The sequence below is a fragment of the Pezoporus wallicus genome, unplaced genomic scaffold (genome assembly GCF_028554395.1).
Source record: "Pezoporus wallicus isolate ANWC-B61680 ecotype Strahan unplaced genomic scaffold, APGP_CSIRO_Pwel_v1 scaffold_11491, whole genome shotgun sequence".
Taxonomy (NCBI): domain Eukaryota; kingdom Metazoa; phylum Chordata; class Aves; order Psittaciformes; family Psittacidae; genus Pezoporus; species Pezoporus wallicus.
Window position 1 is genome coordinate 1280665 of NW_026642649.1, and position 9450 is coordinate 1290114.

General features: G+C 45.2%; 1 long non-coding RNA gene across 1 annotated transcript; it reads right to left on the reverse strand.

Annotated features, from left to right (window-relative positions):
* Positions 1-3319: 3319 nt before the first annotated feature.
* On the reverse strand, positions 3320-4592 carry LOC130611166 (uncharacterized). The gene is made up of 2 exons (XR_008975186.1): positions 4516-4592; positions 3320-3658 (listed from the first exon to the last, which is right to left on the reverse strand). It is a non-coding gene; the product is annotated as an uncharacterized LOC130611166 (long non-coding RNA).
* Positions 4593-9450: the final 4858 nt, after the last annotated feature.

A 9450-nucleotide genomic window follows, 5' to 3' on the forward strand; every position in this document is an offset into this window, starting at 1 on the left:
CCCATTTATTGGATGTCCACACAGGTTCTTTCCTCCCTGAATTTTCCCATGGAGAGCTTGTCACCTCAAAGCTGTCGGACAACTCCCTCCCTGTCATCTGTGTCCTCTATTGAGAGAGGAGCACACACTGGTCTCATTTCTTTGTCCATATAAAACAGTGTCGACAGCCAAAGTTGCTGCCCATCCAGTCATCAGGCTGCATTAACAGCACAGTTGTATGTACTGCCTGACCAGAAGATGGCCCTATACAGCCATGTCCAGGGGACAACAGCCTTTTTCTTCTCTCATAATTAAGCAGGGACAAGAAGCACACCTGGGGACAAAAAGTGCAGGAAACAAGAAGTTCTCTCCCTTCCCTCCTCCCGATGCCTTAAGTAAGTATTCTCTTTATGAATTACAAGCTCTGGAAGATGAAGGCCTCTCCAAGGAGAAAACAGCAAAGACTTCTCCCCATGTATGGTTGATGAAAACAACATTTAACCAGTACCTGAAGTTCTGCAAGAGACATGAATGCCAGCCACAGAGCTTTTTAGATGGGTGACAGTAAAGATAACTCACAGAATATGTTGGTATAAAGCCTGCTTTTGTGTCACTTGCTTCTGCCTGTAGATCCAAGTCTTGTCAAATTTGCCTTACAGTGCATTGAGTTTATACTTCTCTAGAACCACAATGTTAATCTGTTGAAATCTTGATTCACATGGGCTGGTAACAGCTACAGGACCTGGAGATGCCTGTTCCCAGGAAGGGCAGTCCATAGGCAGACTGAAGTCACTGCTCGCAGATGCTTCAGAGGCATCAAGGGCACTCCACGGCTCATCCACTAATCCATGCAGACCACTCAGCATTAATTGCGTGCTGAGCTATCTAGAAATCAGTGTGGGAAGATGGTATTAACCAAGCCATCATTGGTAGCAACAAGTTATGACTCGAGTCCTCTAAGGATCTCCATTGAATTCAGGACCCTTGGAAAATCCTGGCTTCAGAAATGGACTCCACAAAGTCAGGAAGCTCCAGAAGTACATCTGCAGAGGGATCTGGCTGGCTTTGGTATTTCCTGAAAGCACATCAGTTACTATTACACACATGCACATAATATTTGGATGGATTAAAGCTCAAACCCAGGGCACAGGTGCTACCCAGCTCCTAAACATATGAATCCACTGGCTTGGTACAACCTTGAGGCAGTTTCTTCCTTTTGCCTTTCTTATGGATCTATGGCCAAACACAAACTTTCTTCTCCCCACCTCACTGTCATTTCAGGTTGATGCATTATGCGTATGGCCTTATTTCTGACATGCTTCCTGGGATTAGATGAGTAATAAGAAGTAGTGCACTCTTATGGGTCTCAGACAAAAAGACAATCGCACATGCACAGCCTGTGTTCTGTACAAAACAAGTCACATAATGAACACATGCACACTTTGGAAAAAGCACATAAACCAGGTAAATCATTGCCAGCAGCCTCTGGGGCAAGCCCCTTGCCCAAATTGCTCTATGGACAGCAGTTTAAGTTCTCCCCAGCTGGGTAATAAGACTGTGATTCAGTTTCCAATGCACACAGTTTAATCTGCCCTCCATTAGGTGAGACAGTCAAGACTAAATGAAGTAACATTGGTTTCCCAGGGTAAGCCTGGGTGCTTTGTGCCCTGGGTTCAGCAGCAGCAGTCATTTTTCTCCTTCTCAGTAGCTGGTGCAGTGCTGTGGTTTTGACTTTCAGCCTGGGAACAGTGCTGATAACACCGATGTTTTAGTTGCTGCTCAGTAATGTTTAGTCTGACCAAGGACTTTGTGAGTCTCATGCTCTGCCAGGGAGGAGGGGAAGCCGGGAGGAAGCAGAGACAGGACCTGACCCAAACTGACCAAAGAGGTATTCCATACCACAGCACGTCATACCCACTATAGAAATTGGGGGCAGTTACCTGGAAGGGTCAGATCACTGTTCGGTCGGGCTGGGTATCAGTCGGCAGGTGGTGAGCGGTTGTATTCTCTCCCCTTGTTATTTCCCTTATCATTATTATTATTGGTGGCAGCAGCAGTGGTTTGTGTTATACCTTAGTTACTGGGCTGCTCTTATCTCAACCCGTGGGAGTCACATTCTTTCCCTTCTCCTCCCCATCCCTCCAGGAGCTGGGGGAGGAAGTGGGGGGAGTGAGCGAGCGGCTGCATGGTTCTGAGTTATGGTTGGGCTTAAACCACAACACTTTGTTAAATCAAAATCTAAACACTGGCTGCTGTGAGGAAAACTAATTCCCACTGGAGAGGTGATGATCACTGTTACCTTTGCTGCCAATGAGAGTGAGCATGTAACCTAAGAGAGCCTGGTCTTGAAGCACAGGAGGAGTGCAGCAAGCACCAGGAAGCCCTCAGTCAAAGTACATTAACACATCAGAATCCTTTCATTGATTCCCTAAAAGCACTAAGTTGAAATTATCTTTGAAAATATAGAGAAGATTTTGGGAAAAACAGGTTTAAACATGAGTCTCTTTCCATGCCCAATTATGCTGTACTCCCTTCTGTCAGTGGCTTAACATGAAGGTAGTCACAAGCAGTTTATCTGGGGGAAAAAGGGCTTATATATTAAGGAAAAAGTCATGCCTGGGTTTTATACAGCAAAATAATACTGCTGAAACTACAGTCACCAATTGACCTTTGCTACATGCACACAAACACACCACACCTAGAGGCATTCTGACTTCTATTGCCATCATTCCCCGTTCTTCACAAGCTGCTAGCACCAGCACTTTTCCAACTCAAAGGCAACGTGGCTCATTACAGTCAGAAAGAGATAGGAGGCAGGAGAGCACATGTGTTTCTTAAAGGACTATAACAAGAGGGAATGAAAAATCCTTCAGCTCCATTAAATACATAGCATATAAAAAATTAGCCAAGTTGGAATTACACGGCCAAATTACATACACAGATAATTGGTACAAGATAATTGCTACTAAGTTAAGCTCCCATCTAAAGGGTGGTGAAATCACAGATGGGGGAAGTGAAATGAGGAGGAGGTGTAAAGTTAGCCCTGATTACGCCTTGTTTGACTTGACCATTTGAACAGCTAATCCTCTGCTAACATATCTGTTTTCAGAGATACCTCTTTTTAAAAGGCTGAATCAGTTTGTGCCTAATGTCATACTCAGGACGGTTTTGATGCGATCTTCAGTTTTGGGGGGTGGTGGCAGGTTGCTTTACTCTGCTTCAGATTGATGAATCTTTAATCACATTGATGGGGAAAAGTTAATAGAAAAATTAATGAAAACACAACAGCAGTGGCTGTGATTGTGTAAGGAATAATAATAAGGAGAACAACAGGTGCAGTCTGTTTGATGGCCCAATTTGGAATACTTCATGCCCAATTACAGACACACTCATTTTCTACAAGGCAGACAGTTGGATAAGAAAGAGATTATAATTTTCTGCTTTATGACTACTGTATAGAATACCTAAGGTCATAACATGGATGATTTATGGGAAACAATAGTTCTCATAGGACAGCTGCATGAAAAGGAGCCCAGCTCTCCCCTGCCTTGCAAAGGTATAAGCAGAAGGACCCCAGCGAGGCTTGTGAAGGCAAAGCATCCCAAGTGAGCCTTGGTTTACAACAATCACAACAAACAGAACAGTTTCTCCTTGAATTCAATGCCCAGATGCAGATTTCCTGGTGAAAGAAGGAGGCTGGGGTACAATCATGTCCTGCACATACTCCCCCCCCCACCTTCTCCACTCTTTCTTCCCTCCATGTCCCTGCTACGGGTTATATCCGTGCTCCACCTGCACTGCTTCTCTTGCAAAAGGGATACTCCCCCCCTTGAAAACAACCACCTGCAGGCCCTTCATTTGGTAGCATCCTCTTTTGATGTCCTAGATGGCTCCCTCTTTTACCCTGGCAGAAATACAGTTCTACCTTATACAAGGAACTGCAGGATCTCCGTATTGCCTCTGTCCAACAACCCCCCTGATTTTAATGCTAAATGAGAAAAAAGCCATAAAATGAGGAATGACCCCAAACCCAACAACCCTGTCACCAAAGTCCAGACCAAACTCCTCAGTTCAAAACTGCAAAGTACAACACTATGATTTCACCTTCCTCTATTGGAACCCACAGTTAGTAAATTCTAGGCCAAGCGTATCTGAAGACAAAATCCAACGGGTGGTTTTACCCCTCTGTTTTCCCAGGTTGGGTGGTGGTTGTGCTTATTTGGGTGGTTGATTTGTTCTATATCTTCCAAACTGAAACTTAGTTCAACCTCTGGTGAACCGATACTTTTGAACCAGAGAATAGACTGTTGGGAAGTCTGGAACTGGATATACTTCAGGCACAGCAGAAGTTCAATATGACTTGATGACAGTCTGCAAGATGACAAAGACCTTGCTTATCAGTATAAATATAACTCCTCAGATTGCTGCTGATCCCAATGAGGAAAGTCTTTGAATCCAATGCTAACTGCATCTGCTTGTGGTCTACGCAGGGGCAAAACACCTGAGAGAAACAATTGTTTGACTTATTAAACTCACCTGAAGTTTAAGGTCACTGCTTTAACAGGATCTTGTTTAGAGACTCTCCCTCTTATTGATTTGGGTAGAGCATAAGGGTTAGGAGTGGAGTGCAAAAGAAAAAGCAATATGATTTAAACTAAATTACTTCTCTTGCTACCCAGGGCAAAAATTCAATGAGGTCTGAAATAGGTCAAGTCCTGTTTTATCAGCTGCCACCTTAATCAGTCTGGATGTGGGAAGCTGTTAGCCACCCATATGGCTATTTTAGCTAAACAAGATATTCTGTATGATTGGGAGAGGCATTTTCAGGTTCATAAACTTGTAAATAATAATTTTTTGCGAGGGCTGTATCAGAAATGGGTTTCATGTGTTTCACTGCGTGCCCTACAGGCACAGAAGACGACGTTGATAAAGTCTTACAATTATACACTAGCAAAAAGGGGCACACATCAAGATTCATATCACGTTAGCTCACCTAGAAGGCCTTACCACCAGTTAAACAATAACCTGGTACCTGCTGACACTGAAGGAGAGCACAGAATCAGAGCAAAGCCAAGCCAGCACTCGGTTCTATCTCTGAGCCTGAAAAAAGCACTTTAGGATGAGTACAAGGATGGGAAGGAAGGCATTTCCTGTGCCTTCCCCACTATGCTTTTCCAGGATTTAAGGCTCAGAGGGCTTTTTGAACCAGAGACAGTGCCTTTCTCTACATAGTATTCATATTATTCTTCCAGGAGTTTGCCTATAAATTGTGGTCATCCGTGGCAGCACGGGGCAAAGAAGCCCACAACTTCACTTCGTATGGTTTAAAAGAGCCTTCTGAGATAAACAGGGAATGAGCCTCCAAAAGTTATTCCTAGACAGGGAACTGTGTGCTATCAACCTCCCACTGGAGCTACAGGGTTTTCCACTGTGTAAAGAAATTGCTAGCTGCAGCATTAGAAAGAAAAGACAATGTTATCTGAAGCAGTGCCAGAATAGCTCCTTATCTGTTTGTTCAGGGTGCCTGTAAGGTACACTGAAACAGGCAGGACTTGCATAACCCATAAATGCACGGCAGCAGAGCACTACGAGCCCATGCCACAGCAGTGTGTGTGCAGTATATATAAGTGAATATAGATCTGCAGTCTCGATTCTGTAATCATTGATGCAATCTAATGCACACGGCCACTTTTCAAGTTCTTTTTATATCCTTTGCTAATGTTCTCTCTGCTAAGAGGATGCAAAAAAAAAACCTCACAGCAGTGTGCTTAAAAGAGAAAGCTCTGCTTCTACTTTGGCTATTCCCTATAGTGAAAAGCTAAGGATGCCCAGCATTCAGAAGATTAAAAAACAGAGAGAGAAGCAAACACACACAAATCCCTTAAAGGTCTGTGGGGAGCCAGCAAACAGAGAGAACTTCAGAGCACTGCAGGTGAGCAGTAAATATTGCTCACAAAAGGGGCTCCTATCAGGTTTTCACTGGTCATTATTGCTAGGACACTCCTAAAGATGGCAATGTGTGCACTCACATTAAAGATTTCCACTGCCGAGATACTCCTGGGTCCTATTTAGCACCCATTCTACAGGAATACCTGCAAGGGCACTTCTTGCAAGGGCACTTCTGTGAGGGCAAGCCCACCAGTCCATCACAGCTGGAGAGCATCTACCATGATTGTACACAGCAGGAACCCTTTGCAGCTGATTGCTCTGCCCAGCAGCTGGACTGAGCCAAAATAAGCAAGAGCAATTAAGCAGGGTGTGAACCTGAGTGTGGAATAGCTCAAGGACTGCAGAGGTGGGGTTGACCAGAGGCAGGCTCCACAGCAGTAGGATTAGAGCAATGCTCTGTACTGAGGTCTCATAAGACCTGTAACAGGAGGACCAGTGAACTAGGAGAAAAAGGCAGGGACCCAAATCTGGGGTAATGCAAGGAAAAGCTTTGGAGCATACAGGAACTTTGCACCACAGCTCACAACCCGACCTCCCAGCACCCACATTATCACCTTCAAAGCACCTCCTGTATGGAGACAGGCTGAGGAAGTTGGGGCTGTTCAGCCTGGAGAAGAGAAGCTGCGTGGAGACCTCAGAGCAGCTTCCAGTGTCTGAAGGGGGCCTATAGGGATGCTGGGGAGAGACTCTTCATTAGGGGCTGTAGTGACAGGACAAGGGGTAATGGGTTCAAACTTAAACAGGGGAAGTTTAGATTGGATATAAGGAGGAAATTCTTTCCTGTGAGGGTGGTGAGGCACTGGAATGGGTTGCCCAGGGAGGTTGTGAATGCTCCATCCCTGGCAGTGTTCAAGGCCAGGTTGGACAGAGCCTTGGGTGCCATGGTTTAGTGTGAGGTGTCCCTGCCCATGGCAGGGGTTGGAACTGGATGATCTTAAAGTCTTTTCCAACCCTAACTATTCTATGATTCCATGATTCTATTTATTTCACAATATGAATCAATTCATTAATGCAGTACCCCTGCTTAGTACAGTAGGAAAAGCTTATCTCTGCCATACCAGCATGCAAGCCAATCCCAACCCATCACTTCTCAGATACTAGAATTACAGGACACAATAACTAGAACCAGGACTCTTACCTCTTTATTCAGCCCATCATTTTGCTTCCTTCTGGAGAACTCAAGCTAAGAGGAAGAGCAATTATACACAGCTGCCCCATCAGCATCACCAATGGCTGTAAGCAACCTGCAGCTGCTGCCCCAAGAAGTCAAGCCTTAATCAGAGAGTATCAAGCCCAAGTCCCCTTGAAACAATAGCCAAACTGAAGGATGTTTGTGGAACAGAGACTTTGTGCTTGTTAGTGTTCCTCTGAGGTGTATCTGTTCAAAGATTTAGTTCCTGAGCAAAAGCATAGCAATTGGCTAAGATGTTTCCCCATCTCTTTCTGATTTTGGAGTGTTGCTGTAAGAACAGAGAGGCAGCATGTGGGGACACTGACACATTTGCTGCTAGTTAAAACCCGGTTCTCTGCCTCACTCTCTTGTAGAAGTGTTTGTGGAGCAGGAGCTGCTCAGGAAACAGGGTGCTGGGTACAGGTCAATCCTGGTGATAGGATGCATGAAGTGGGTCCATGCTCCTGATACAGCTTTTCAAGCATCAAGCTGCCTGCTCAATTGCATAAAATGGTGTTCTCGGGGTAGCTGAGCACCAACTATGAAACACAGTCAGGCAAACAGAGATTTGGATCAACTCCTGTTGCTACAGAGGCCCCACCATCTGTGTTTAATATCAGCTCAAATCTCTATGCTACAGTCACCTCAGAAAATCTAGCCAGATGTTTGGAGATTAGATGGTCTCTAAGCACTGGGTGGGCATGGCTCCAAACCATGCACACAGGGGCACGGGGACAGAATGTCTGTATGGGCTTATTGTCATCCCTGGATGAAAGCAAGAGGGTGACACAGTGCTTTGGACAGGATTCCTTGACACAGAAGGTGCCTTTTAAGCTGTATTTCTTCTGTTTTCATGCTTAGGTGATACGTGGATATACTCCACAACTCGCTAAAGTTGTAAAGTAGGAATGCTTTATTCAGCGCTGAGGCGCATGGGGGATAACTCCTCCCCAGCATAGGTTTGTATTTGCACAAAATACCACTGGTCTTCATGATGCTTTTATATGTGCTTACCTATTACACATGCTAAAAATGCACCCACAGGGACGTTGAATTTAGTCACAGGCCCCACAGAGAACCTTGATGTATGTGTCCATGTAGGAGCATGGTGGGAAGTCGAGATGCACGAGCTACCAAAGAGTGACACTGGCATACAGGAAATCACAATGAGCCCTTCTGCGTGCTGCTGGGAGTCAGGAGACCTGAAATCTGTTCTTATCCCTGCCACTGAGCGCTGCCCTCAGCTGGGTCATTTCCCTCTTGTAGTTTCTTCTCCTCTTTCCACTTCTTTGAGATTAAAACTCTCCAAGGGGATAATTTCACAGACCAGCTCTGTTGCTGAATGGAGCCACCATTTCTGCTGCCTTATCCATAAAGCTTGTATAGCTGTGAGCAAACCATGGCATTGACCCTGGTTAAAACAACGTGGGTTTGGGTTTTATTCCTGGTTTTGGGACTGCTAAGGGCTTGTGCTGGGGGAAGAACAAGGGCAGGAGCAAAGGCAGAAAGCTTGTTCTGCCCCTTGGCTGACAGGAGCTGGTGAAAAGACCACCCATACACATGGTCTGCAGCAAGAGGTAACCTCCTGACCTGCCTGGTCTGAGCTGATCTCAGCCTGAAGGTCACAGCCAACAGGACTGCATTCTGCTGGTGCTGAGTTTCTTGGTTTATATGGTGATGCACTTGGAAAAACTAAGGAGCCATAAGGAGCCACAGCTGGGTCCAGATAACGATGCCCATCCGCCCTAAGTACATACCTGGACCCAATACTTTCTGGTGCCTTACAAATCAATGAGCACCTGGAGAAGGCTCACAAGCTGCTGAGGTGCATAACCCCCTCCTCATCCTCTGTGCTCACTGACACAATGCTGAAGAGGGAAGCAAAGGAACAAGCACAGGGGAAACATGCTTGAAATTGGACAAACTCGAGATATACTTCAAAGGCTCCACGGTGCCAGGCAGAAATAGTACTGCTCAGATGTATTTAACATCATATTAACACTCAGCCTCATACCCTAACGAGAAACAGTGTGACATTACTTATTCATTCTGAAATAGTTTATTGCTGTGATGGTGAGGCTGAACTATGGCTCCTGCAGAATCTTATTTTTCTTACCAGCTGTAATGAAGCTGGTTTCACAGGAGCCCTCTCCCAGTTGTAATGAGCTGCCTGTCTCCTGCCACTATGATTCAGTGAGAGAAATAAGACCAGCTGAGAAATACTTTATACTTTGATCTGTCTCAACAAATCAGTTCAAGAGCTCTAAAACAGAAACCCCAGGGAGAGGGAAGGGGAAGCGAAGTTCAAGCAGGGAAGTTTTAAAGCTGTATTTGATTTATTTCACCAGAGC